Source organism: Heterodontus francisci, chromosome 47 (assembly GCF_036365525.1).
Source record: "Heterodontus francisci isolate sHetFra1 chromosome 47, sHetFra1.hap1, whole genome shotgun sequence".
NCBI classification, from domain to species: Eukaryota; Metazoa; Chordata; class Chondrichthyes; order Heterodontiformes; family Heterodontidae; genus Heterodontus; species Heterodontus francisci.
The window spans coordinates 5,035,453-5,062,988 of record NC_090417.1 but is presented as its reverse complement, the minus strand read 5'-3'; the positions used below and the strand labels follow the sequence as shown (position 1 = coordinate 5,062,988).

Genomic DNA, 27,536 nt, shown 5'->3' with positions numbered 1-27,536 from the left:
ACCGGGGATCTAACCTTGGCCAGCTGGAGCCCCCAGGAGCAATTCTACGGCGCCGGGCCAATTGACAGCCTGGCACCAGGATCCCTGACACTTTATAGATGGGGATTCTGCTTCCAAGAGCTGCCAGCCAATCACAGGGCCGGCAACTCAGTACCGGCAGTGGCCACTGCTCCGGAAGAGGCGGCCACTGCCAGTACTGTAGAAGCCTTGGTACCAGGCCCAGTGCTGGAGACCCAGACCTCAGGTAAGTGAGGCGGGGTCGCCAGTCCAGAAGGCTCCAGCGATGGAGGCGTGGAGGAAGGTGAACATTGAGGACAGAGGGAGGGAGGGTACATGGGGATGGTTTGCATGCTGGTGGGGGCTCTCCATGGGCCACAGATTGCCCACAGAGGAGGGCCCCCTCCAAGCCTGCAGGGAGGGCTCTTACATTTTACTAGGAAACCTTCCCATGTGGTGGAGGCCTTTAGCTGTCTGATAATAGGCCACTTAAAGGCCTCAATTGGCCTCGGGCGCGAGAGCCGTCATCGGCCTATCCCGCCCCTGACAAAATTGCGGTGTGACAGGAAGGCTACAGGCCCTCCGCCCCCGCCTCCTGTCACAATTCTATGGGCTCCCCGCCTCCGAACCCATCTCGGGCGGCCCATAAAGTTCTACCAACTGTGTGGGAAACAGTCACCCATTGTGATTTTCCCCAGAGCAGCTAATTAATGGCCGGATGATGGGCTCGCTGTCCAATGAAGGATAATGGGTGGGCTCTCAAGCTGGAGGGCCAATCAGCAGCCTTCCTACTGAATTGAGCAGCAGCCTGAAACGGAGGGTAGGAAAGGGAGAGGGTGCTTCAAAATGGAGGTGCCTCTTCCCAATTTTTAAAAATTCAAATTAGAAAAAATGGCTTTTGCAACCAGGCCACCACTGTGGGTTGATGGGGTGGGAGGGATGGTGAGTTCCTTTCCAGGGTGGCCTGCGGCTGCTGCAGTACCCAGGCAGGCAGAGAGGGCCACACACCCTCTATTGGTCTGCTTCTGGGAGGCCGTCACCAAGCAGTTAAACTGGGCCCTGCCACCTGCAGGAACCTGCAGCTGAGTGGAAAATTCCTATAGGGCTCCTTTAAATGGGCTTAATAGGCTCTCAATGAGTCCCGCCTCACCCCCCCCCCCCTCCACCGCCCCATCCTGCCACTGCAAAAACGACTCGGAGGCAGGATGGAGCCGGGGAACTGGCACGCCAACCGGTGCCAATATTTTCATCCCCCTCCCACTTCCACTCCCGGGAGGGGGCCTAAAAATCAAGCACATTGTTGTGTTTTTAGCTGGTGACTCATACTTCACATGCGAGCAAGAGCAGATGTTGGAGGCAGGGACAGAAATGGAGGGTCTACGTTAGAGCTGTCCAAGCTCTGTTCAGTTGGACATAGATGCTATACACTGAGAGCTGTTAATGCAAAGAAGAATCATTGAGGAGCAGCAGAAAATGTGCAATGCATTGGCAGGCTTCCAAACACACTCACCACAATTGCAGAGAGAAGGGAAGAGTCAGCTTTGAGCATGAGTGAGTTGATGTCGTAGGCCATTGAAATGATGTGCTTTTTCAATGGACAGATTGGGCAGTGGTATGAAGTATCAGAGGCTCCAATCAAATGAGTCCATTGAAGATGGTCATGTTGACTCTGGATGCCGCCATGCCTGCCATCTTAAATAGGATGAGAGATACTTTAGCCTTATAGTGTCATATTGATCTGAAAGTGTTTTCTAGTACAGTGGCAACAGTGAAATGCAGCTGGGCCATGAGAGGAATGATGGTGAAAGGGGACATGGAAGTGGGGCCCTGCCACTCACACCCCACATGCTGTCTTGTCTCCTGAATTGCCGAGTCTGCCCCTGCACAGATGCAGATGAAACAGTCTTTGAGTGGAGGATGGTCCTCACGAGCTCCAAAACCCAGAGGACGTTGGCCAAGAAACATCTCGATAGTCAGAAAAGGAATCTGAGCAGACTGCCTCTACCTCAGCTCAGGTGATGTACCGTGTAGCGATTGTAGGAAAAGGAATAGTAAGGCTTTGTAGTTGCACAAGTGTATGCATATGGGCGTATGAGACAGTGTTGTGTTGAATATTATTCAACACATGAATATTATTCTTTTGCACTACTTTCCCATCCTGTCCATTGTTGGGCGCTGGGTGGCAAATCACCTTTTAACCTTGTTTGATGATGAATGATCATGAATTTATGGGGACCAATGGGGGTATATTCAAGGGGTGGTTATTTGTTTGCAGGAATGTTTTGTGTCAGTGACATAGGGAGAGTGGTGGGGGTAGCAGAAAGAGTGGTTATTGCATCTACTTGTGACATGGGTCCACTGGTGCAATCAAAGTGAACCTCGCACTAATAAGGGTATCCTCAACATCCTGGGCAGCAATGCTGGCAGCTGAGAATGCTTTACCCTCATTATCTTCCTTTTTCTCCCCTTTCAGATTATCAAAAGAGGATCTGTGCACTTCGATTTGTTCCTTCTGCAGGCCCAAACCTTGCTCCTGTGCAATGCACAGAGCGTAACATACCAAAAGCATTCTGGAGACTTGGCTGGTGCATACTGAAAGGCACCTCCAGATCTGTCTAAGCACCTAAAGTGCATCTTCAGCATGTTGATGCCTTGTTTGTTCACACATCTCATGGTCATATGGCATTCATTGTAACCCCGTTGCACGTAATCAATTGGGTTTTTTATGGGTGTCATCAGCCAAATTTGAAATGGGTATCCCTGTTTCCAGCATCCACCCTGTAAGTATGCTTGCAAGTCCAAAGATGTCAAGAAGCTTGTGAGCAGGAAACTGTTGCAGGATGAAAGCATCCTGGCAGCTCCTGGGAATCTGGTGTACATATGCATAAAGATCTTAATATAAAAGCAAAATACTGCAGATGCTGGAAATCTGAAATAAAAACAAGAAATGCTGGAAATACTCAGCAGGTCTGGCAACATCTGTGGAGAGAGAAGCAGAGTTAACATTTCAGGTCAGTGACCCCTCAAAATGTTACATGTCTCAATAAAATTACCACTCAATCTTCTAAACTCCAATAAGTTTAGGCCCAAGCTGCTCAACCTTTCCTCATAACACAAACCCCTCATCCCAGGAATCAGCCTAGTGAATCTTCTCTGATGATTCCAATGCAATTATGTCCCCCCCTTCAATCAGTTGACCAAAACTGTATTCAGTACTCGAGGTGCGGTCTCACCAATGCCCTGTACAGTTGTAGCAAGTCTTCCCTACTTTTATCCATCCCCTTTCAATAAAGGCCAAAATTCTATTTGCCTTCCTAATTACTTGCTGTACCTGCATCCTGACCTTTTGTGATTTTTTTACAAGGACACCCAGATCCCTTTGTACCGCAGCATTCTATAATCTCTCTCCATTTAAATAATATTCTGCTTTTCCTTTCTTCCTGCCAAAGTGAACAACCTCATATTTTCCCACATTATACTCCCTGTGCCAGATTTGTTCATTCAACCTATCTATCTCCCTTTGCAGACCCTCCTTACAACTTGCTTTCTTACCTATCTTCGTATCATCAGCAAACATGGCAACAATACATTCGGTCCCTTCATCCAAGTCATTAATATAGATCATAAATACTTGAGGCCCCAGCACTGATCCCTATGCCACTCCACTGGTTAATTTGCTGTCCTGAAAATGGCCCACTTATCCCGACTTTCTGTCCCCTGTTAATTAGCCAGTCATTTATCCATGCAAATATATCACCCCCAACACCATGAGCTCTTATCTTGTGCAGTAACCTTTTATATGGAACATTACTGAATGCCTTTTGGAAATCAAATACACAATATCTACTGGCTCTCCTTTATCCACCCTGCTTGTTACATCCTCAAAGAGCTCTAATAAATTTGTCAAACACGATTTCCCTTTCACAAAACCATGTTGACTCTGCCTGATTGTATTGTGATTTTCTAGATGTCCTGCGACCAACTCCTTAAGAATGGATTCCAGCATTTTCCCAACACAAACTTAAGGCTAACTGGCCTATAGTTTCCAGCTTTCTATCTCCCTCCTTTCTTGAACAGAGGTGTTACATTTGTGCTTTTCCAATCCGCTGGAACCTTTCCAGAATCTAGGGAATTTTGGAAAGTTACAACCAATGCATCCCTTGAAGACGATGCATGTCATCACATCCAGGGGATTTGGCAGCCTTAAGTCCCATTACTTTTCTCTAGTGATAGTGATTGTTTTAAATTCCTCCCTTCCTTTTGCCTTCTGATTTTCTACTATTCGTACGATGCTTTGTGTGTCTTCTACTGTGAAGATGGATACAAAATACTTCTTCAAAGCCTCTGCCATTTCCTCATTTCCTATTATTAATTTCCCAGTCTCCCCCTCTAAGGAACCAATGCTCACTTTAGCTACCATTTTCCTTTTTATATAATTGTAGAAGCTTTTACTGTCTGTTTTTATATTTCTTGCTAGTTTTTTCATATATTCCAATTCCTCCCTCTTTTTTTTAATCATCCTTTGCTGGTTTCTAAAATTTTCCCAATCTTCTGGCCTACCGCTAATCTTCGCAGCATTGTATGCCTTTTCTTTTAATTTGATACCACCCTTAATTTCTTTAGTTAGCCATGGATAGTGTATCCTTCTGGTAGAGTCTTTCTTCCTCAATGGAATATATCTTTGTTGAGAGTTCTGAAATATCTCCTTAAATGTCTGCCGTTGCTTTTCTTCCATCTTACCTTGTAACCTATTTTCCCAGTCCACTTTAGCCAACTCTATCTTCATATCCTTGTACTTGCCTTTATTTAAGTTTAAGACACTAGTTATAGACTCACATTTCTCACCCTCAAACTGAATGTGAAATTCTATCATGTTTTGATCACTCTTGCCTGGAGGATCATTTACTATGAGGTCTTTAATTAATCCTGTCTCATTACACATTACTACGCTCAAAATAGCCTGGTCCCTGGTAGGTTCTAGAACATTTTGTTCTAAGAAACTGTTCTGAACACACTATATAAACTCATCCTCCAGGCTACCTTTGCTTGTTTGATTTGTCCAATCAGTGTGAAGATGAAAATCATCCGCGATTATTGCTTTACCTTTCTGACAAGCCCCCATTATTTCCTGATGTATTGTCTGTCCTACTTTGTAGCTGCTGTTAGGGGACCTATAAACTACTCCCACCAGTAACTTCTTTCCTTTGCTATTTCTTATCTTTCCCAGACTGATTCTACATCTTGATCTTCTGAACCAAGATAATTTCCCACTATTGTACTGATCTTATCCTTTATTATCAGAGCTACCCCACCTCTTTTACCTTTTCTCCTGTCCTTCCGAAATGTTAAATACCCTTGAATATTCAGGTCCCAGCCTTGGTCACCTTGCAACCCTGTCTTTGCAATGACGGTCATTTCTTATTTATTTCTATTTGTACTATCAATTCAACCATCTTGTTATGAATGCTGCGACTATTCAGATAAAGAGCCTTTAATTCTGTCTTCTTTCTGTTTTTCCCACTCTGACCTTATTTGCTGGTGCACTCTTGTGTTTGTACGTTCTGTCTCTTCATGTAACACTCTGGTTCTCATAACTCATATCATTACCTTGCACTGTTTCTTTGTCCTTCCTCTTTCACTTTCCAAATCTCCCGTCACGTGAACCCTCCCCACCACTATTTAGTTTAAAGCCCTCTTTACTGCCCTAGTTATACGATTCGCCAGATGGATTAACCCCCTCAATTGCCACTGTGTTCTTGCCTGGCTTTCGATGATGAGATTTAGGAAGCCCAGGAAACCCGTAGACCTGAATTAAACTCAAAAGTCTGTGTAAATATTGATCTAATTGAGCAATTAACATACACTAATTGCCACCCACCTCTCCCAAGGAGGTTGCACATATGCAGCCGAACAGAATGAAATATGGAAGGAGGCAGGTTGGAACCACCTTCCCGATGCGCTGTCATTTTCCCTGATTTTAACCCCACACTTGCTCCCAAGCCCACGTGCACCTCTATGTTAAAATTTCCCTGTCTGTGTCTGGTGCACAAGATGGAATTTTTTTTTAACAATCCAATCACAAATGCTTTTAGGACTCACCTTAGTCCAAGGCCAAAATTTACATTTTGCTTCAGGTCTTTAAAACACTTCTACTCCTAAGCACGTGGCACTTCTCCTTCAGGTGACAACAACATATTTCCTAGGTTACATAAATTAATGTCTCCTAACCCAGAAAACTAGGTCAGGTCATGGTTGTGTCAGGTCAGCAGGCAAAAATTCATCCCTATATCAGCATATATATTTTTACACTTTCGAATGTGAAGGGAGCAATGTTAGCAGAGCTCAACTTTTCCCTCAATGGCTGTGACTGACTGAACTACTTTAAATCCTGTAACATAGTAGACAATCATGAGACTCCTAATGAATAGTTAATAAATATTCCCTGTGTGAAAAATTAATGTTTCAGCTAAAAGCCTGACAAATTGCTTTTGTGGTTTCTTCACATCTGTATTTCTTACAATAGAAGCTCAAATCCCTCCATGGCTTTGACTTGCCCTATTTCTGCAACCTTCGCTGGCCTTTTTTTCCCCTCCCACAACCTTCAGTCCTCCAAAGCTGGTTTCTCGTGAATCTTTCCCTTTTTTCATCCCAGCATTAGTGACCGAGTTAAGAACTGCCACAACTCAACGTCTGGAACTCTTTCCCTCAACCCGTCTACCTGCCCACTTCTCTCTCAGGCTTTAAAAACTTACTCAAATCTAATTTTCAACCAGACCTTCAGTCACAATTCTCCTCCAAGGGCTCAGAACGTGTTTCTTTATCTACTTTATTTATTTTCTCTCCCCAACCTGCACCCCATCCCCGTAAAATACCTTCAAACAACAAAGAATCTGTACAAATGTAAGTTGTTTTGAATGCAGGAGAGAAAGGAAACCAACAACAGTAATGCCGTACAGTTTTTTCTTATGAATCTTCCCATTCTGACTTGAATTACAACCAAATTTGTCTTTTGATTGCCCCATAACAAGATATTATCTGGGTGGAGTCATCAAACTTTTTCCCCAGTTTTGTCTCTTATTTACTTTTCTTAAGCATTGGCTCACTTGATAGAGTATACTTACACAGGCACCAAACACCCTTTAGTACCTCACCCTCGTGGCTATTATTTACTTATATAACTTGACAGTGAATGCCCACAGGTTATATGATTATGGAGAACATCACAGCCAAGCAGAATCCTATGTGTGTCTTGCTCGCCCTGTCCTAACAGCAGTGTATGATTTCTGTTTCCAGTCAAGATCACCTTCGGAAAGGAATCGAGACCAATTTTTCCTTCTTTATTTCAAGCTGCTTTGGTCAATTGCAATGGTCCTCCTGCCGCTCCAGCTCAGGTCGGCTAACTGGACAAATAAAGCTTGGAACCTTTCTGATCTGTGCGGCTTGGAGATGGAGTCTTTACCTTCTGAGTAATCGTGGCAGTTGTTCTTCAGTTATATTCCAGCTTTGGTGTATGAAGTCTTGAAGTCCAACATGCTACCACTCTGTCCCAGCTACTTTCCTTTGTTTTTTTTTATTTCTGTGAAATCTGAAACTAATGGTGCTGATCACAGCTGAATCTGGAAAACTGAATCGTTAGATACCTGAACTATGAAGCAAATGATTTTATTGCTGCCACTGGTCTACCCATACAGAGTTGAAATGTTTGTATCATTACCCATAGACTACCCACTGACATGATTCCTTAGTGCTTGGAGAGTAATTTATTACTAATATTATTTGTGCAGTTTGAAAATAAAATATTTAAGACTTTATTTGTCCACACCCAGACTAGATTTTTCCAAGTTTTTCTCTTCTAATTTTATTTTAACTTTGCTTTTACTTTATGACCACAAGTCTGCTTAGTTCAAGCATATTTTGTTGAAAACATATTGTTCAATATTTTGGGCACATCAGAATTGTTATTAGGATAAAACAGATTTTGAATTGGACCCCAATACACCAATATGCTTTTTTTCCAACTGTTACATTTTTCTACCTGTTTCTGGGATGGACACAAAGCATCTCAAATGGCCATGTGTGTGCCGAATCCTAAAATTATACCATACAATGGAATTCCCACAATTGTGCCCTTAGCAACACTGCTTACAAGGGATGTCTGTGTGTGTCCATCATTGCTAAAGGAAAATAGAGGCAACTTAATTTTAAAAACCCAAGGTTTCCAATTATAATTGATTGCAAAGTGGATCATTGCAATCCTGAAACAAACTTCTCAAAAATAAAGACCATTTTTTAAAAATACCTTCAGCCTACACCATTAGCTTGCTGGCTTAGACCCCACTACCATTTTTCACAACCCTTGCCTGAGTTGGATGCTCCAGCTGCATTGTTAATGGTACAGACACCCTTCCAATCAATGCATGTAAGCCAAACCCAGAAATTTAGCTGGGGTTGGGAGTGGAGAGGTTCCAGATCACCGTAGACCTTTCGTGGAATTTCAGCCACAATAAATTTAAAATATTAAGCGGGCTAAATTCAATAGCCCCCGAAAACGGGTGGGGGTATCGCAATGGACAATTACCCATTTGATGGAATGCAGGCAGCATCGCATCCTAAGGTTGCTAGTTCATTAGCATGATTTCTGCATGCATCCATCACTAACTTTTGATTTGCGGCACGCATCAGCAGGGAACCCAAAATCAATACTTGCCAGCATTATTTAAAGCTAGCTTGCACTGGAAGGTGCCTTGTTGCTGGAGCAGATGTTGGGACTCCTTTGTGAGCTGAATCTGGCCTGGGAAAGACAGAGGAATGGCTGAACATGGGAGAACAGGGGACAGTGAAGCTGCACAGGAGGTCTTAGTGGAGGAGGTGTAAAAGAGGAGAGTTATCCTGTATCCACCAGGGGCCAGGAAGCCCTCCAGACACAGATTGAAAAGGCAGTGGGAGCGGATAACCGTAGAGGAAAATGCAAAAATTAAGCCCCAAGGACCTGAATGCAGAGCTGCAAGAATTTAATGACCTCAAACGAGGTCAAGGTCAGTGAATGCACCTTAAAATGCCATATCCTACCATCTGCACCACTAACCTCAGTCACTGCTCGAACCACATCCCTGCTGCTCATCTACCAAGAATCTCTATCAAGGGATATCTAACATGCAAATATTTCACCTCACCATCACACATTTCGAACTGTTGCAAGCCTCACACCTACATCTCACAGTTCGCACACACGACATATTTCACAACATTCACTGAAACACTTCCCTCTCTATTTGAGAACAAGGTGGCACATAACCAAAGGCCTCAGGAGCTAACTGGAGTGGGAGAGATGAGACTGCATGCTCTAACCCCAATAGAGGAGACACTGCTAGCTATTATCAGAAGGACTATTACTGAGGCTGTGGCCAACGGTAGGACTGAATCCAGTGAAGATGGCAGTATCCTCATACCCAATCCTCCTCCTCACATCCCAATTTCCCCTCATTCCATAACTCTTCTGACTTACAAGGTACAGATGGTGCAGGCATGCACCTCTTACTTTCCCACCTTCCCTCACCACAACCTTACCCTTGTGCCTTTTTCATTTCAGATACTCAAGAGGTGCAACCTGGCCAGACACTGGAGGAAGACCATGAAGAGAGTGATGATGAAGACACAGCATTGTCACTTGTTTCGCATTCGCAGCCACAAGTTCAGATATTGTTACTGGATGTATCTTAGAGGATAGATTAGAGGCAGGATCTGTTCATAGGGAGGCAGTGGGCAAAAGTTCACTGCAGCTAGGGCATGGGGAAACGATAGCATAGGTGCCAGGAGGACAAAGTTTCACATGAATTCTACTGGGGAGGACTCAGATGAGGACTTTGATGGGCCAGGCTACAGAAGAAGGCTGATGGGTGTACACAACAAAATGTTTGATGCATTAGGAAGCCTGCCAGAAAGCCTGCGTTCACCGTCAAGGAGCACAGAGGAATCTGGCACCAACTTGGCAGAGGGCTTTGCGCGGAGCTAGGAGCCCATCCTTTCCAGCATGGAAGTGGCAGCCAACTCCATCAAAACACTTGTGAACCCAACCATGATGCACCATCTGGTGGCTGATGTCTCTGCTTCCATTGCAGTACAAACAGCTTCCAACAAAAGTATGTGCTGCATGGTAGCTCAGATTGAAGTCATGCAAGGTCACTTTGCTGCCATACAAGCTTAGATTGCTGCTATCATGGCTGTGGATATCAGTGTGCAAAGGCTGTCCAACAGATTATTAGCATTGCTGTGGCACTGCCCAAAGCAGTAGCTCCATGAGCACATAGTTGCTGTCCCCTCAGGATGACAGCATTTATGTTCCTGCACTCTGCCAATGCCCTTGCTGTTGCCTGTCAGCCAGCCCAGACTGCTGCGATCTGTGCCAAGATGGTGCAGTCTGAAACCAGCTTTTCAAGGACCAGAGATACTTGAGGTTGTCCTCCAAGGATATTTGCAGTCTCCTCCACTGAAAGCCAGGTGCCTTCCCACAGCTATGCGACAGCCATTGGGGTAGCACTAGTAAGAGTACTAGTGCAGGCAAAGGCACATGGAAGACAGGCACTAAGGGAATGCACAAGGTTGATTAGTTTAAGCTTCATGTAAAATGACATGATTTCGTTCATTTCAGAGGCCCAGGCTAATGCCCTGGGGTCATGGGTTCAAATCCCACCACGGCAGCTGATGGAATTTAAATTCAATTAATTAATAAAAAATCTGGAAATGAAAGCTCGTCTCAGTAATGGTGCCGTGAAACTATCACCGATTGTCGTAAAAACCCATCTGGTTCAGTAATGTCCTCAAGGAAATCTGCTGTTTTTACCTGATCAGCCTACATGTGAATCCAGATCCACAGCAATGTGGTTGACTCTTAACTATCCTCTGAAATGGCCTAGCAAGCCATTCAGTTGTCTAGGGCAATTAGGGATGGGCATCAAATGCTGGCCTTGCCAGCATCGCCCTCATCCCTTGAAAGAATTTTTTAAAAATTGGTTTGGAATTCTTATTTTCTGGTGGTTTTCATTTTGCATTGTGGCCGAGAGGACGATGTGATGGTCAGTGACATAGGGAAGGTAAGGAGTGTGGTACAGTTGGTGTACAGAAAATTAGGGTTGAGGTTACTGCCATGATATTTGTATTAGTTCTTCACATGCAGACCAGGCTGAAAAGGACTGTCTAAATTGCCAACTCCCTTCCTCTTCCTTCTCCTCCTCTTCCATGTCCTGCTCCTGATCCTCAGTTCTTTCCTGATAGGTGGTAGCAAGAGCTGTCCCCACATCATGGCAAGGTAGTGCAACATGCAGTATACTACCACAAATTTTAAGACCCACTCAGCTGAGTACTGTAGGGCTCCTCCAGAGCAGTTCAGGCATTGGAATTGTTGCTTCAGCATGCCAATGGTCTGCTCTATCAGTTTTCTTGTGGCAGCACGGATCTCATCTTATACATGCTGTGCACATGTATGTGGATTTTAAACCAGAGTCTTGTGCCATGTCGTCAGCTGATAACCCTGGTCGCCCAGCAGCCACTCTTTAGTTTGTCATGGTGGCTGAAATACAGCTGGCACAGCACACTGTCACAGAACAAAGGCATCATGACTGCTGCTAGGATTCTGGATGTTGACCTGCATGATGTGCTGCCTATGGCTGGATTTTAAGGGAGCAGAGTTCCCATGTGGTGCCTGCAAAGTAGTATGCATGCAGTCAATGGCACCCTGCACCACAGGGAAGCCTACAATCCATGTAACCCTCTTGCTCACTCTGCTGGCAAGAGGAAATGAAATTATCTCTCTTTGAATGGAGAGTCTCAATGCCCTCCTGATTTAACAGTAGATGAAAAACTGAGAGGTTTTTCTAAAATAAAGACAGAAAATGTTGGAAATACTCAGCAGGTCTGGTAGCATCTGTGGAGAGAGACTTTCATCAGAAGTTCTGATGAAATGTTAACTATGTTTCTCTCTCACAGATGCTCAGTGCATCTTGTAGCTGGTACAGACTGCTGCCACTGTGCACAGGTGGTGGAGGGAGTGAATGTTTAAGGTAGTGGATGGGGTGCCAATCAAGCGGGCTGCTTTGTCCTGGATGGTGTTGAAGCTTTGAGTGTTTTTGGAGCTGCATTCATCCAGGCAAGTGGAAAGGATTCCATCACACTCCTGATTTGTGCCTTGTAGATGGTGGACAGGCTTTGGGGAGTCAGGATGTGAGTTAATTGCCGCAGGATTCCCAGCCTGTAACCTGCTCTTGCAGTCACAGTATTTATTTGGCTGATCCAGCTAATTTTCTGGTCAATGGTCGGGGGGTGGGGGCGGTTCAGCAATGGTAATGCTGTTAAATACCAAGGAGAGATGGTTAGACTCTCTGTTGTTGGAGATGGTCTTTGTCTGGCACTTGTGTGGTGTGACTGCTACTTGCCACTTATCAGCCCAAGCCTGGATATTGTCCAGGCCTTGCTGCATACAGGCACGGATGGGTTTGGATGTTGCTAATATCTTCAGCACCAGCTTGGAAAGAGATTAATGCTTAAAAATTCATATCCATGGTCACCTTCAGAGCTACTGGCAACACAGTCCTCGCCCTGCCCTGAAGTTGGAGTTGTAGCTGCAGCAATTATCAGATTTCACTGAGGACCTTCTTAGTGAAGCACAGACCTCTCAGATATTGGGCCTTGTTGACGTTCAGGTCGGAGAATTGATCCCTGAACACCCTGGGCAGGTATGATCTCCTACTGAGAGTACTTATACCCTGCCCCTCCTCCCTCTTCCAGCAGTTTGTCCTGCTCTTCATAGCTTCTGCTCATTGTCCCAGTCATGCTCTATTCCAAGAGGAAAGCCTACTAGTGTGCCTATGTCATGGAGCAACTAATTTGTGCAGAAGACTTGAAGTTAGCAAAAAGTGATTCAGCACCTGCTACACCATGATGTAGACTTTTGAAACTTGAAACAACTATGTAAAACACAAAAACATGTAGACTTGTAGCAACAGGCAGAATAAATCAATCAGTAACTAACTTTTAAGTAGTTGATAATCACTTTAAATAGTGGAAGTATGGGGTGGTGTCCTTCTTGCTTCTGAATGCGTGTTCAGCTCTGTGAGGTTAAGAGAGGGCATCGGGTGGAGCATTGAACTCCAAAATGGTATCGCTAGCATTGTACACTGACTGACATCATGATCTGTGCTGCATACTTCCAACGGATGTTAACTCCACGTGTGCCAATATCTTTACGAAGATGGCGTCCATCACACTTTGTGTCAGAAGTATGCATGCATACTGCGGATGCCAGTTTGGTACTCTAAGGGCATTCAGAGCACCCAAAAAGCAGGTGCGACTGAGTCCAACTATTGTTCCACTGCCCATTTTGGAAGCTGGCTTTGGTTCACTGGAAAAAAGATGTCAAAATTTGTTTTTTTGCTCATCGAATACAGAAGTGTTAAGATTTTAGAGATGTTTAATATAACTGTCATGCAGGTCCCCCACCTACCAAGAATGAAGCACATTAATTATGCCACAGATACATTAAATTTAAAATTGTTGCTGGGAAGAAGAAAAGGCCTATTACAAGGGGTTGCAGGTCCCTGGCTGGACAGACATTTTTGCATACTAGCAGACGGTGTTGGAACAAAGGAGCTATCCCCTGCTCCCAATACACAGAATAGACGTGGTCAGACCAGTTTAGTCACATGACTAACTGGCTGTTGCAGAGTTTGAACTGAGAGTTTTAAATTGGAGAAACAGGGTTTGAAGGCAGAAAGCTCTTGGCTCCTGACTGAAAAGACCTCTCGTGGCTGGCTCGCCGCAGCCTCTCCTGTCTGCTCCCATCTCCTTCTCACCAGCTTCAGATTCCATTGAAGGCACATGAACCCCAAGAGAGAAAAGTCTCCTACAATGAACAAGGTTTAAGAAGACTACTGGGCCCCAACAAAAAGCGAGGTCAACCTACAAATGGACTCGACAGTGAGCTCGAAGAACCGTAACAAACTCTTCAGATATTGTCTCAAACCTTTCCACTTTATTTTTCTTCTCTTTTCTGTCTCTATTTGCATGTGCATTTTGCGTATCCATGCTAACGTGGGGCGTGGCGTGTATCCATAGGCGTCAACCGAATTAGAGTTTTTAGTTTAAGTTTAATAAATTTCACTTTTCTTCTTTAAACCTAAGAAAGCCTGTTTGTGCTCATTTCTTTGCCTTATAATTGGAAAGCGGTGAACAAGGATTCACCAAGGGGGAGCTCAAAACATGGTGTGTTTAAAATTAAACCCTGTTAGAGTAAGACCAGGTGAAGGCTGAGAGGGCCCCCTCGACACCTTTCTCACCTGGTCGTAACAATAACTTTTTGAAGTCAAATAAAGACCTGAGCTATTTCATCAGTAGCCTGAGTAGTGAGGTTGTACTTGACAAGATGCTTTATTAGTGGCATAGGAAGAGTTCATGTTACTGTTAGACAAGATATTACCAAAACCCAGGCTGAGGGAAGTAGACATGTCCTTGGAACAGCAACCCCAAGCCACCTACTCATTTCAGTGCGCTTTCCATTAATCAAATTACATACATGTGGCACTTTAAGTGACAGCCTTAGGCTAAAATCTGAAAACAATTTAAATAATAACACTGTTCAGACATGCAACATCGTAATTAGATAATAATGTTTTGAAGATTCAAATAGTCAATGCATCGGATTTTAAATTTAAGAATTGTGCATCTTTTGGTGCCACATTCAGTGAAATTAAAACACAACAATTTTCGGTCTAAGTGAAAGTTCCAAAAAACTATCGTGAACATAATATATGAGTAACAAGCCAATAACATGAAACCTCAGAGAATAAACAACAATAGAACAATTACTTCGTGTTGGCCACTTGAAATATTTTGTTTATTTCAGCTGCACTTAATGTCTTCTCCAAAAATGCCATATTCTCAGTTCAGTGTGAAGTTTTTATGCCATCTAGCTGCCGATACCCCAATGAACTGGATTTACCAGTGCACAGAGCCCTATGGAATCTGTTCTCACTGTGATGGTTGCTGGACTGTAGAGAATTAAATGGAAAAAAAAACCTTTGTACACAAAAATTATGGGTGGCCTACACCACTTCTAACAATTGAATACCTCTCTGAAACAACTAATCAGCTTAATGTAGTGCATTTATTGAAACCAGACTTTTTTTTTAACTTAATTTCCCTTGTAGTCAATTCCCTGAAAATATTACAAGTGCCAAGTCTGTATCTGGCTTTCAGGCTTTTTTCACCACTTAACTGTTTTCAATTAATGTAACTGTTTTGTAAGCTAATGAAAAGGGGCCTTATATATTTCAGAATGTGTAGTGCTGAAGATAAAAATACAAATTAAAAAAGAGTGAAAATCAAATCCTGAGAAGATACCTTCCATAAGCTACCAACTATAAGTTTCAAGAATTCCAATGCTTATAACATCCATTTAACATAGCATCTTTCAGACAAACCTGCACTTAAAATGTACTTAGACAAAACAAAAATGTCTTCCAGTCTAATACTTACCATGTACAGTGTCATGCTAGGCCCCCACCTGCCAAGAATGAGGCACATTAATTTTGTCATGAACATTGATTTTAAACTGTTACTGGAGTGAAGAAAAAACTTGTTAAACAGATCAGCCGTGGCTGGAAAAGACATTTGCATATTAACATCAGTGCTTGGAAGGACAAAGGACCATCCCCTGACACATTCAACCCACAATGGACTTTTGATCACCAGGTATTGTGTGTAAGAGCAGCACTCCAGAGAATGCTAATGTGGTACAATCCAAGATGTTGTCAGACCAGTTAGTCACATGACTAAGCCACACAAGTCACATGATTATATATTATATTATATATTATATTATTATAGTCACATGACTAATCTGCTTGGCAACCTGGATTTTTCTGAATTGTACAAACAGTTTGAACTCAGAGTGTCAGTTGCTCCTGGACTGAGAAGATCTCTCCTGTCTGCTCCCATCTCTTTCTCGCAAGCCTCTGAATCCACTGAAGACACATGAACCCCCAAGAGAGAAAAGTCTCCTACTGCGAACAAGGTTTAAGAAGAATACTGGGCCCCAGTGAAAAGAAAGATCTACCTACAATCAAGGACTCGACAGTGAGCTCGAAGAACCGTAACAACAACTCTTCAGATATTGCCTCAAACTTTTCCACTTTATTTTTCTTCTGCTCTTTTCTGTCTCTATTTGCGTGTGTGTATCGCGCATGCATGCTAGCGTGGGTGCGTCGTGTATCCGTTGGTGTCAACCGAATTAGAGTTTAAGTTTAAGTTTAATAAATTTCAACCTTTCTTCTTTAAACCTAAGAAAACCTGTTTGTGCTGGTTTCTTTGCCTTATAATTGGAAAACGGTGAACAAGGATTCACCATGGGGGAGCTAAAAACAGTGTGTTTAAAATTAAACCCTGTTATGGTAAGACCAAGTGAAGGCTGAGAGGGACCCCGAGACACCTTTCTCACCTGATCCTAACAACAGTCACTAATATCCCTTTCCATGAAGGACGAGGAGTTCTCTTCAAATTCATTCCAATGGCCCTATTGCACATAAAGGACAAAGAACCAAATATTTTTCCATCTTACAGGCTCATATCCCTCCTAAACAGTAACTAAAATATTTTTGAAAATTTCTGTGGTCCTTGAACTAGTCTGAACTCAATTTAATAATCCTAACCGTTGTTTTCAAATCCCTCCATTGCCTTGTCCCTTTCTATCTCTGTAAACTCCTCCATTCCTACAAACCTCTGAGCTCTCTGTGCTCCTCCAATTCTGGCCTCTTGCTCTTCCATGATTTTCTTCAAACCTCCAAAACTGGCAGCCATGCCTTCAGCAGCTCTGGAATTCTTTCCCTAAACCTCTCCACCTCTCTATCTCTAACTTCACCTTTAAGACACTCCTTAAAAACTACCTCTTTGTCCAAGCTTTTGGTCCCCTTTTCTAATATCCTTCTGTGGCTCAGTTTCAAATTTTGTTCAATGATGCTGTTGTGAAGCACCTTGGCACATTAGACGATATTAAAAGTGCAACATAAATGCAAGTTGTTGTTGTACCAAAAGATTTCTAATAGCACAACTCTCAAGGGACAACACCATGTGACTATTCAAAGTTTCATGTCTATTAATACAACATTGCAAACTCTGGTTTTCTCCCTCAATGCAGAGACAGTATTCGATCAGGTAGAGTGGCATCTCTTACACCCTTTATTCAAGTAGATGATCTTTAGCAAAGCACTCATGACAAAGTCAGATCCTGTACACTGTGTTGTCTAAAGGAAATTGATGACTCGCCACAGCTGTGGCTATGGTGACAGTTTTGGCCACATGAATTAATTACAGTAGAAAATGGTTTAGACGCAATACAGATAAATATACTTCACAGGTGTATGTGTACTTAACAAACATCAACCACCATTCAGTAACCAAAGGTGTAAAACACTTACAACAATCAAAAACAATTGCGTACTCTGTTTTCTATTTTACCATTTTACCAACAAGTTCACAAAAAGGTTAAAGGACTAATGCAAATGCATGCAAATAAGTATTGAGATCACATTACCAACAACAGTGAGTCTTATTTATTTTTTATTTATTCATCAGCAATGCAATTAGCCTCATCTGGATTCCCAATTAACCTCATGTGACTAGTGGGTAACTCGACAACACTACCTTCCTGCCTCGTTCTCAGGACTAATGGCTTCCCTTCCCTTGCATTACACAGAGGCAGAGATCAATGCCAAGAACATGGATTCAGTGCAAGAAGAAGTTGAATAATCTGACATTAAAAACAAGAAATGCTGGAAATTCTCAGCAGGTCTGGCAGCATCTGTGGAGAGAGAAGCAGAGTTAATGTTTCAGGTCAGTGACCCTTCATCAGAACTGGCAAAGGTTAGAAATGTCATAGGTTTTAAGCAAATAAAGCGGGGTGGGGGGCAAGAGATAACAAAAATGAAGGTGTTGATAGGACAGGGTCACAGAGAATAACTGACCAGAAAGTCATGCAGCAAAGGCAAACAGTATGTTAATGGTGTGTTTGGTTAAATAATCTGCCGCAAATTGTAAAAGTGAGTTCATGTTCAAATGACAGATCCATTAGCCTCATCCACCTAATAACAATCATTACTCAACCTTTCATTTCATATTTACCTCACCCTCACGCACTTGTGATATTATAGCTGTTATGGAAATGTGGTTGAAGGATGGGAAGGACTGGCAGCTCAATGTTCTGGGGTACCGATGTTTACGGCGTGACAGAGGGGGAGTTGCACTATTGATTAGGGAGGACATCACAGCAGTACTTATCAAAGATATCCCGGGAGGAATGTCCGGAGAGGCCATATGGGTAGAACTTAGAAATAAGAAAGGGGTGATCACTTTGATGGGATTATACTATAGGCCCCCCAATAGTCAGAGGGAATTGGAGGAGAAATTATGTAGGGAAATTACAGATAGGTGTAGGAATTATAGGGTTGTAATAGTAGGTGATTTTAACTTCCTAAATATTGACTGGGATTGCCTTAGTGCTAAGGGATCAGATGGGGAAGAATTTAAGTGTGTCCAGGATAGTTTTCTGAAGCAGTATGTGGATGGCCCGACAAGAGAAGGGGCTACACTCGACCTCCTCTTGGGAAATGAGGCTGGGCAGGTGGCTGATGTCAGTGGGGGAGCACTTTGGGACCAGTGACCGTAACTCTATTAGCTTCAAGATTGTTATGGAAAAGGATAGGACTGGTCCTCAGGTTGAAGTCCTAAATTGGGGGAAGGCTAATTTCGATGGCATCAGACAGGAACTCTCAAAAGTTGAATGGGCGAGGCTGTTTAAGGATAAAGGGGCGTCTGGCAAGTGGGAGGCTTTTAAAAGTGAGATAGGAAGAGTTCAGGGCTGACATTTTCCTGTTAGATGGAAGGGCAAGGCTGGCAGGTTTAGGGAACCTTGGCTGACGAGGGATATTGAGGGTCTGGTCAGGACAAAGAAGGAGGCATATGTCAGGTATCGGCAGCTGGGATCAAGCGAGTCCCTCAAGGTATAGGGGATGTAGGAGTACACTTAAGAAGGAAATTAGGAGGGCAAAAAGGGGCCATGAGATTTCCCTGGCAGATAAGATAAAGGAAAATCCAAATCGATTCTATAAGTATATTAAGAGTAAAAGGGTAGCTCAGGAGAGAGTAGGTCCCCTTAAAAATCAGTGTGGTAATCTATGTGTGGAGCCACGGGAAATGGGTAAGGTCTTAAATGAATACTACTTGTCTGTATTTACCATGGAGAAGGTCATGGAAGGTAGTGAGTTCAAGGGAGGAAACACTGATATCCTGGAGCATATCAACATTACAAAGGAGGAGGTGTTTGAGGTTCTGAAGCGCATTAGGGTGGATAAATCCCCAGGGCCTGACCAGGTGTATCCTCGGATGCTATCCTAGGGAAGCAAGGGAGGAGATTGCTGGGGCCCTGGCAGAGATTTTTGTATCATCGTTATCCACGGGTGAGGTACCGGAAGACTGGAGGATAGTGAATGTTGTGCCTTTATTTAATAAGGGCAGCAGGGATAAGCCAGGGAACTACATCAGTGAGCCTTACATCAGTGGTGGGAAAGTTATTGGAAGGGATTCTGAGAGACAGGATTTATATGCATTTGGAAAGGCAAGGTCTGATTAGGGATAGTCAGCATGGCTTTGTGCGTGGGAAATCATGTCTCACAAATTTGATTGAGTTTTTCAAGGAGATGACCAAGAGGATTGACGAGGGCAGGGCGATGGACATTATCTATGTGGACTTTAGCGAGGCCTTTGACAAGGTCCCGCGTGGTAGGCTGGTCCGGAAGGTTCGAACACATGGGATCCAGGGTGAGCTAGCCAATTGGATACAAAATTGGCTTGGTGATAGGAGGCGGAGGGTGGTAGTGGAGGGTTGTTTTTCAGATTGGAGGCCGGTGATCAGTGGTTTGCCGCAGGGATTGGTGCTGGGCCCTCTGTTGTTTGTCATATATTAATGATTTGGATGTGAATGTAGGGGGCATGATTAGTAAGTTTGCAGATGACATCAAAATTGGTGGTATAGTGGACAGTGAAGAAGGTTGTTTAAGATTACAACAGGATATAGATCAACTGGGAAAGTGGGCAAGTGATTGGCAAATGGAATTTAATGCAGACAAGTGTGAAGTGATGCATTTTGGGAAGTTAAACCAGGGCAGGCCATGTTCAGTGAATGGCAGGGCCCTGGGGAGTGTTGTTGAGCAGAGAGACCTTGGGGTGCAAGTACACAGTTCCCTGAAAGTGGCAACACAGGTAGACAGGGTGGTGAAGAAGGCGTATGGCATGCTTGCCTTCATCGGCCGAGGCATTCAGTACAAGAGTTGGGACGGCATGTTACAGTGGTACATGACGTTAGTTAGGCCGCATTTGGAGTACAGTGTGCAGTTCTGGTCGCCGCACTACAGGAAAGATGTGATTAAGCTAGAGAGGGTGCGGAAAAGATTAACAAAGATGTTGCCTTGTTTGGAGGGCTTGAGTTATAAAGAGAGATTGGATAGTCTGGGTCTGTTTTCCCTGGAGCGAAGGAGGCTGAGAGGGGACATGCTGGAGGTATATAAAATTGAGAGGCATAGATAGGGTAGATAGCCAGAGTTTGTTTCCCATGGTAGAGGTGACTAAAACTAGAGGGCATAGATTTAAGGTGAGAGGGAGGCGGGTTAAAGGGGATCAAAGGGGTACATTTTTCATACAAAGAATAGTGGGTATCTGGAATGAGCTGTCAGAGGAGGTGGTGGAGGCAAGAACAGTAGCAATATTTAAGAGGCATCTGGACAGGTACTTGAATGAGAAAGGCATAGAGGGATATGGAGTTAATGCAGGCAGGTGGGATTAGTATAGATAGGCATTACGGTCGGCATGGACGCGGTGGGCCGAAGGGCCTGTTTCTATGCTGTACGACTCTGACTCTATGACTTAGCACTGTTGCAAAACTCGCACCCACAACTCGCAGCACATACCAGCAGCTATTCATCATGACAGCCACATCACCAAACATATAGCAGAAAATTTCACTGATACACTTCCCTTTTTCTTACAGGTGAACATGGTGCACGACAGGAGGTAGCAGGAACAGAGTGCAGGAAGACAATCACGCCTGCATATTATAACTCCCATGGAGGAGACTGCGCTACTCATCATAGGAAGGGGCATCACTGAGGCCATGGCCATTGTTGTGGCTGCAGGATTCAATGATGTGGGAATCTGCATACCCAGTCCGCCTTCTCTGATCTCACTTCTCGCTCAACCCATAATCTCTTCTGACTCACAGACTGCACTTGGTGTAAGCATGTACTTCTTAGTTTCTCCTTTCCCCTCACCACACCCAACCTTTTTCACTTCAGATGCCCAAGAGTTGTACCTTTCCCAGTCAGTGGAGCAACAGGAAGAAGACAGCACAGATGAAGAGACACTGTCACTTGATCTTACATTCACAGCCACCAACTCAGATTGAGACTGCTCATATTTTAGAGGCTAGAATAGAGGAGGGATGCATGTGGTGGAAACACAGGGCACAAGTGCACAGGAACGGCGAGAGACAGGATTGCGCCAGTGACAGCTTGCTGGAGAGCAAGGTGTTGCTCAGTTCTGCTGCAGAGGAATCATATTAATACTTTGGACCAGACTACAGAAGACGGCTGATGGGTGTTCATAACCAACTGCTTGGTGCACTGGAAAGCCTGCCAGAAAGCTTGCACACAATGTCAAGGAGCATGGAGGAGTCCTGTACCAATCTGGCACAAACTTTACACAGATCTCACATAAGTGCAATGCCTTGTGCCTCACATACATACATTCCCCACCCCACCCCGCGCAAAAGCCATATAATCTCCTGAGAGACGAAAAGACAGCTAAAACCTAGACAAATGCGAAGGAATAATTCTGGAAAGTTCCTCTGACCCTTTTAGGTCATCAAAACTCGTCAGGCCACTGCACTAGCCCTGAACACATCCTGAAAATCTGCTACTACCCACACAACTATTTTCCTCTTTTGACCACACTTGCGAAGCTGCATCCTGCATTCTGAAAACCCTTAAACAGAGCACATATTAATCCACCTTGCATACAATTGAGAGTATTACAGGAGAGGAACCTGCCACTCTACAGGTACTGATACCAATCAAAGAGGCTGCCATCAAAATCATTTGCTCAGAGTGGACGTTCAGCATCGGCGATTGCTAGACTGAAGGCTAAGCACATCAGGATATTTAGGCATCTTTCTTTCTACTTAACTGTCACTCACATAGACACACACCCAGTGATGCATTGATAGTATGTTGGAGGGTCTGCACTGTGTTACTCATTAAGCACAAGTGAGCAAAAGCAGATAGACAGGACGACCCAGGAATCCGCTCCCCAAAGGGCTTGTCCTAAACTAGTTCTGCTAGATATGCGGGCTTAGAGGTATAGCCTGGAAAAGAAAAATGCTTTCTGTGCACCAGCAATTGCTCAAGCATTTCACTGCTTGCTCGGGATCCTCTGCAACATGTTGGAGAATGTGGAAGAGTCCAGTCACAAATTGTGTGGGGTTTGCCATCTGCTTCATACAAGCAAGAACTGCAGGGTGACTGATGTTATTGATATCCCTTGTGGCAACCTGGAAGGAGCTGAAGCCAGTGAAGTTAAGGGCTGCAGTGACCTTGACTGCAACTGTTGGTTGCAGATATGTTACAGGAGGTAACACTATTCTGAACCTGGAGAAAGAAAGCCTCCACATACACTGTTCTTCAGTGAACTGCAAGCATGTTGTCCTGTGCCTATTGTGCAACACATAGATGGTATTAAAGATAATGAAGATACAGATCTGTAAATTTCAAAGAGAGGAATTTTAAATGCAATATTGTACTGACAACCACACTTTGACATATAAAACAAAGTCCAGAGCAAGAAGTCTCAGCAGTGCCCATTTTAAACATGCAAGCAACACTAATAGAGTGAACAGGTGATAAAGGTCACAAATTCATACATAATTGACAAAAATGAAGCGGTCTAATGAGGTTCATACACTCCCTGTCCATGGCCTCCCTCCAAAGTGGGTAAGCTTTCCAGCTTACAGAATTTGACACCCATATAGTAGTCATTGATGACATTCAGTGAAGCATGCTCCTGAAATGATCAGTATGTGCACCGTTACCATAGGCCTTCTACTAGCTTCCCTTTTAACTATTTTCTCTTTTCATATTTTGAAACTTGAAATTTCTGTGCCCTGATCAACTGTGAATTGAGTAAACAGGACTATTCGCTTGTTTATTTTTCCTTACGTGAAAGCAATCATCATTGTCAGTTGTATTATCAGATAATACTGAAAGGTTATAGCACATTCCCCAGTTTCAGCTTGTTCCTCTCAGTGAGATTTTATGAGCAGGTTAAGCATGACAGATTGTTTATCAACAGAAATCTACCAAAAATATAGTCATAGAATTATAGAATGGTTACAACACAGAAGGCCATTTGGCCCGTAGTGTCCAACCCCAGCTCTCTGTGAACGCAACTCAGTTAATCCTATTCTCCCGCCTTTTACCTGCAGCCCTGAAAATGTTTTCTTCAGATAATTATCCAATTCCCTTTTGGAAGCCACGATTGAATCTGCCTCCACCACACTCTTTGGCATTGAACCACTTGCTGCGTAAAAAAGCTTTTCCTCATGTCACCTCTGGTTATTTTGCCAATCACTAAATCGTTGTCCTCTGTTTCCCAACTCTTCTGGCAATGGGAACTGTTCCTTCCCATCTACTCTGTCGAGACCCCTCATAATTTTGAAAATCTCTATCAAAGTTCCTCTCAATCTTTTCTTTAAAGAGAGCAGTTGCAATTTTGCCAGTCTATCCACGCAAATGAAGTCTCTCTTACCCTGAGCCATTCTCATAAATCTTTTCTGCACCCTTTCGAACGCCTTCACATCCTTCCTAAAGTGTGGTGCCCAGAATTGGACACAATACTCCAACCATCTGAGGCCAAACTAGCATTTTGCTAAAGATTCACCATAACTTCCTTGCTTTTGTACACTCTGCCTCTATTTATAAATCCCAGGCACCCATCTGTCCATATGCCTTATTTCCTGCTTTCACAACCTGCCCTGCCAGTAATATTGTCTTCTGAGGCACGGGTTCGTTTCCTGACTATAAATGGGAAATCTTATTGGAAACAATGAGACTTGGCAGGTCTGCGAAGATTAAGCAATTATTTTAAAACACTAAGGAAAACTATTTGTTAGGTTTGGAGAAAATCTATTGTCATGCACCAGATTTTTAACTTGGCAAATTAAATAACTGAGATTGATCCTTTTATTTAGGTCAATGTATAGATTATTCAGAGAGGTTAACCAGAAAAATGAGGGGATTTTTGTTTTTAGAGCTCCGTTACAGACAAAAAACCCCCACTTGGGCTGAATACTTGCTCATTTTGAAGAAACAACAGATGAGATTTGTTGTGTTCCAAAGCTGGCATACAGTCTGGCTTTCGAGTACATGTAGACAGGTCACTGGGATCTTTAGAACAGTTGTTTTTAGGTGGAATTTATTTATTTATTTAGAGATACAGCACTGAAACAGGCCTTTCGGCCCACTGAGTCTGTACCGACCAAGAACCACCCATTTATACTAACCCAACAGTAATCCCAATTTCCCTACCACCTACCTACACTAGGGACAATTTACAATGGCCAATTTACCTATCACCTGCAAGTCTTTGGCGGTGGGAGGAAACCGGAGCACCCGGGGAAAACCCACGCAGACACAGGGAGAACTTGCAAACTCCGCACAGGCAGTACCCAGAATTGAACCCAGGTCCCTGGAGCTGTGAGGCTGCGGTGCTAACCACTGCGCCACTGTGCAGTGAGAACTAATTTAGCAGGCTTTTCTTCAAAGACAGGAGACAAGATGAGTTGACACAGTGGACTTCTCAGGATCTTTTAGAGAAGTGCTGGAAAGCTGAGCTTGGTTGTGGTCTTCTCTCCTTCCTTGGAAATTCTCTTCTCTCCTTGGAAGTTCTCTTCCTTTTTATACAGTTCAACCACAACTCAAAACAATTCAAAAGGAGGTCAACCTTTTGACCTCCATCAATCTTGACCTGTCACTTCTTGGGAAACAATTTCTCCAGGTGTCCAAAGTTCTCTGTTTATTGAGCTAGAAGTCAGGTGGTTTCCCAGAAAGGTTTGTGGTTGTTGCTGGAAGTCGGGTGGTTTCCCAGAAAGGCTTGTTTTCCTCAGAAGATCTCTCAGTACCCCTTTTAAAAAAAACATTTCCAGGGACTGTTTTTCAAAGTAAACAGGCCTTTACATGACCCCCTTTGAAAACCCCAAATTTTGACATTTCTTCAATCTTTCAAAAAATATATTTAACAAAACATTTTCACAAGAGGCACTTTCGTAACAACACACACACACACACGAGTCAATCATTTCTGAATGTGCAACATGCATAAACATGTTAGCTCTGCCTGAAGCATGTTTGATGACAAAAAGAATGATTGAGTGCTTTAATGGTGTCTGCATAAACTGAGACTGAAATGTTACAATTACTAAATGGAATAAAACATTATTGATTACTGAAGCATCTGGATTTTATCACAAGGGAGCAAACTATTACGGATGGCTGAGCTGTTAGTGGAGTTCCATTAGCTCCTAATTGCCTGTTTGTCTGTAATAGAAGGAAAATGGACATCAGCCACCAGGAGCTCCACTTTGCTTTTGACATTTTACCTATACAAATGTTTACTGCATAAATATTTCCTAGGTTTAAGCAGAACATCTCTAAAATATCACCAACCTTCCTTGGCTGTGCATTGCTATTTTGTAGCAGCAGAAGTTCAAATTATGCAGCTTGTCTTTTTTCCTATTTTGTATGCTGTTTACCTCCTCCCCCTTTCCCACATAAACAATTAGTAGTTTCAGTAGTGCCAACCTCTGTGGACAAAGACTGGCAAAATAAGAGATCCCTTGAATGATCTCTGTCAGAAGATTTAATAAAAATGAGACGAGAATGAATGACAACATAGAATGCCTTCACTGGCATAGAAAATCAGGCAGGTGACCTGTTCCTAGGTCTTCTATGCTGCTCTTGAAGCACCATTGAGATATTCCCTCTTGCCCTAAATAGTTCAGCACATTCAGAACTGACTAGAAGAGAAACCTATGCTTCAAGTTGAATAAGAGTGCAGTTATACGACAGGTCTGAGACCAGTATGTGCTTGGATGTGCTGTAGTTGGATAGATTGTCGTTATATTGTTGCTCAGCTTGGGTAAATTTTTCATGCTGTGAAAGATGTTGTCAGTTTCTTGGACATATACATTATTAACATTGGTTATATCTGTTGATAATCTGTTTTTACCTGCTGGATGAGGGATAAATACTGGCCAGCAGAACTCCACTCCTCTTATTCAAAATTGTACAACAACTAATTGTATTTATATAGTGCCTTTAATGTAAGAAACCACCCCAAGCACTTCAGAGGAGCATTATAAAACAAAATATGACACCAAGCCACATTTGGAGATATTAGGTCAGATGACCAAAAGATTGGTCAAAGAGATAGGTTTTAACAAAGGATGAATGTGAGGTAGAGAGGCCGAGAAGTGCAGGGAGGGAATTCCAGAGCTTAGGGCCTAGGCAATTGAAGGCACGACCACCAAAGGTGAAGCGATTGAAATCTGAGATGCTCAAGAGGCCAGAATTAGATGAGCACAGATATCTCGGAGGGTGTGCGGTTGGAGGAAATTACAGAGATAGGGAGGAGCGAGGCCATGGAGGGATTTGAAAACAAGGATGAGAATTTTATAATCAAGATGTTGCTTGACCGGGAGCCAATGTAGGTCAGCGAGCACAGGGGTGATAGGTGAATGGGACTTGGAGTTAAGACATGGGCAGCATAGTTTTGGATGACCTCAAGTTTATGGACAGTAGAATCTGACAGACCAGCCAGGAGTGCATTGGAATAGTCAAGTCTAGAGGTAACAAGGGTTTCAGCAGCAGATGAGCTGAGACGGGTGAAGTCGGGCAATGTTACAGAGGTGGAAATAGGCGGTCTTCATGATGCAAATATACAGTCAGAAGCTCATCTCGGAGTCAAATATACCAAGGTTGCAAACAGACTGGTTTAGTCTGTCAAGGAGAGGGATGGAGTTAGTAGCTAAGGAATGGAGTTTGGAGCAGGGACCAAAAACAATAGCTTCAGTCTTCCCAATATTTAATTAGAGGAAATTTTTGCTCATCCTGTACCGAATGTCGGATCAACAGTCTGATAATATAGCAACAGTGGAAGAGTTAAAAGAGGTGGTGATGAGTCAACGTACGTGTGAAAACTGATGCTTTTGGATGATATCGCTGAGGGGCAGCATGTGGATGAGAAATAGGAGGGGGCCAAGGATAGATCCTTGGGGAACACAAGGTAATGGTGCAGGAGCAGGAAGAGAAGCCTTTGCAAGTGATACCCTGGCTATGATTAGATACAGAAGAATGGAACCTGGTGAGAACAATTCCATCCAACTGGATGACAGT

At 43.4% G+C, this 27,536-nt stretch overlaps 1 protein-coding gene across 2 annotated transcripts in view; it reads right to left on the bottom strand.

Annotated features, from left to right (window-relative positions):
* LOC137357103 (methylcytosine dioxygenase tet3-like) overlaps nt 1–27,536 on the bottom strand; it is a 423,938-nt gene that overhangs the window by 354,263 nt on the left and 42,139 nt on the right. Inside the window, exon 1 of one of the 2 annotated variants that reach the window (XM_068023137.1) lies at nt 23,893–23,980. The exons of the other annotated variant lie outside the window; for it this stretch is intronic. The gene's annotated coding sequence lies outside the window, so the exon portion shown is untranslated. Of the gene's footprint in view, nt 1–23,892; nt 23,981–27,536 lie in introns of those variants that run through there. 2 annotated transcript variants of the gene reach the window in all.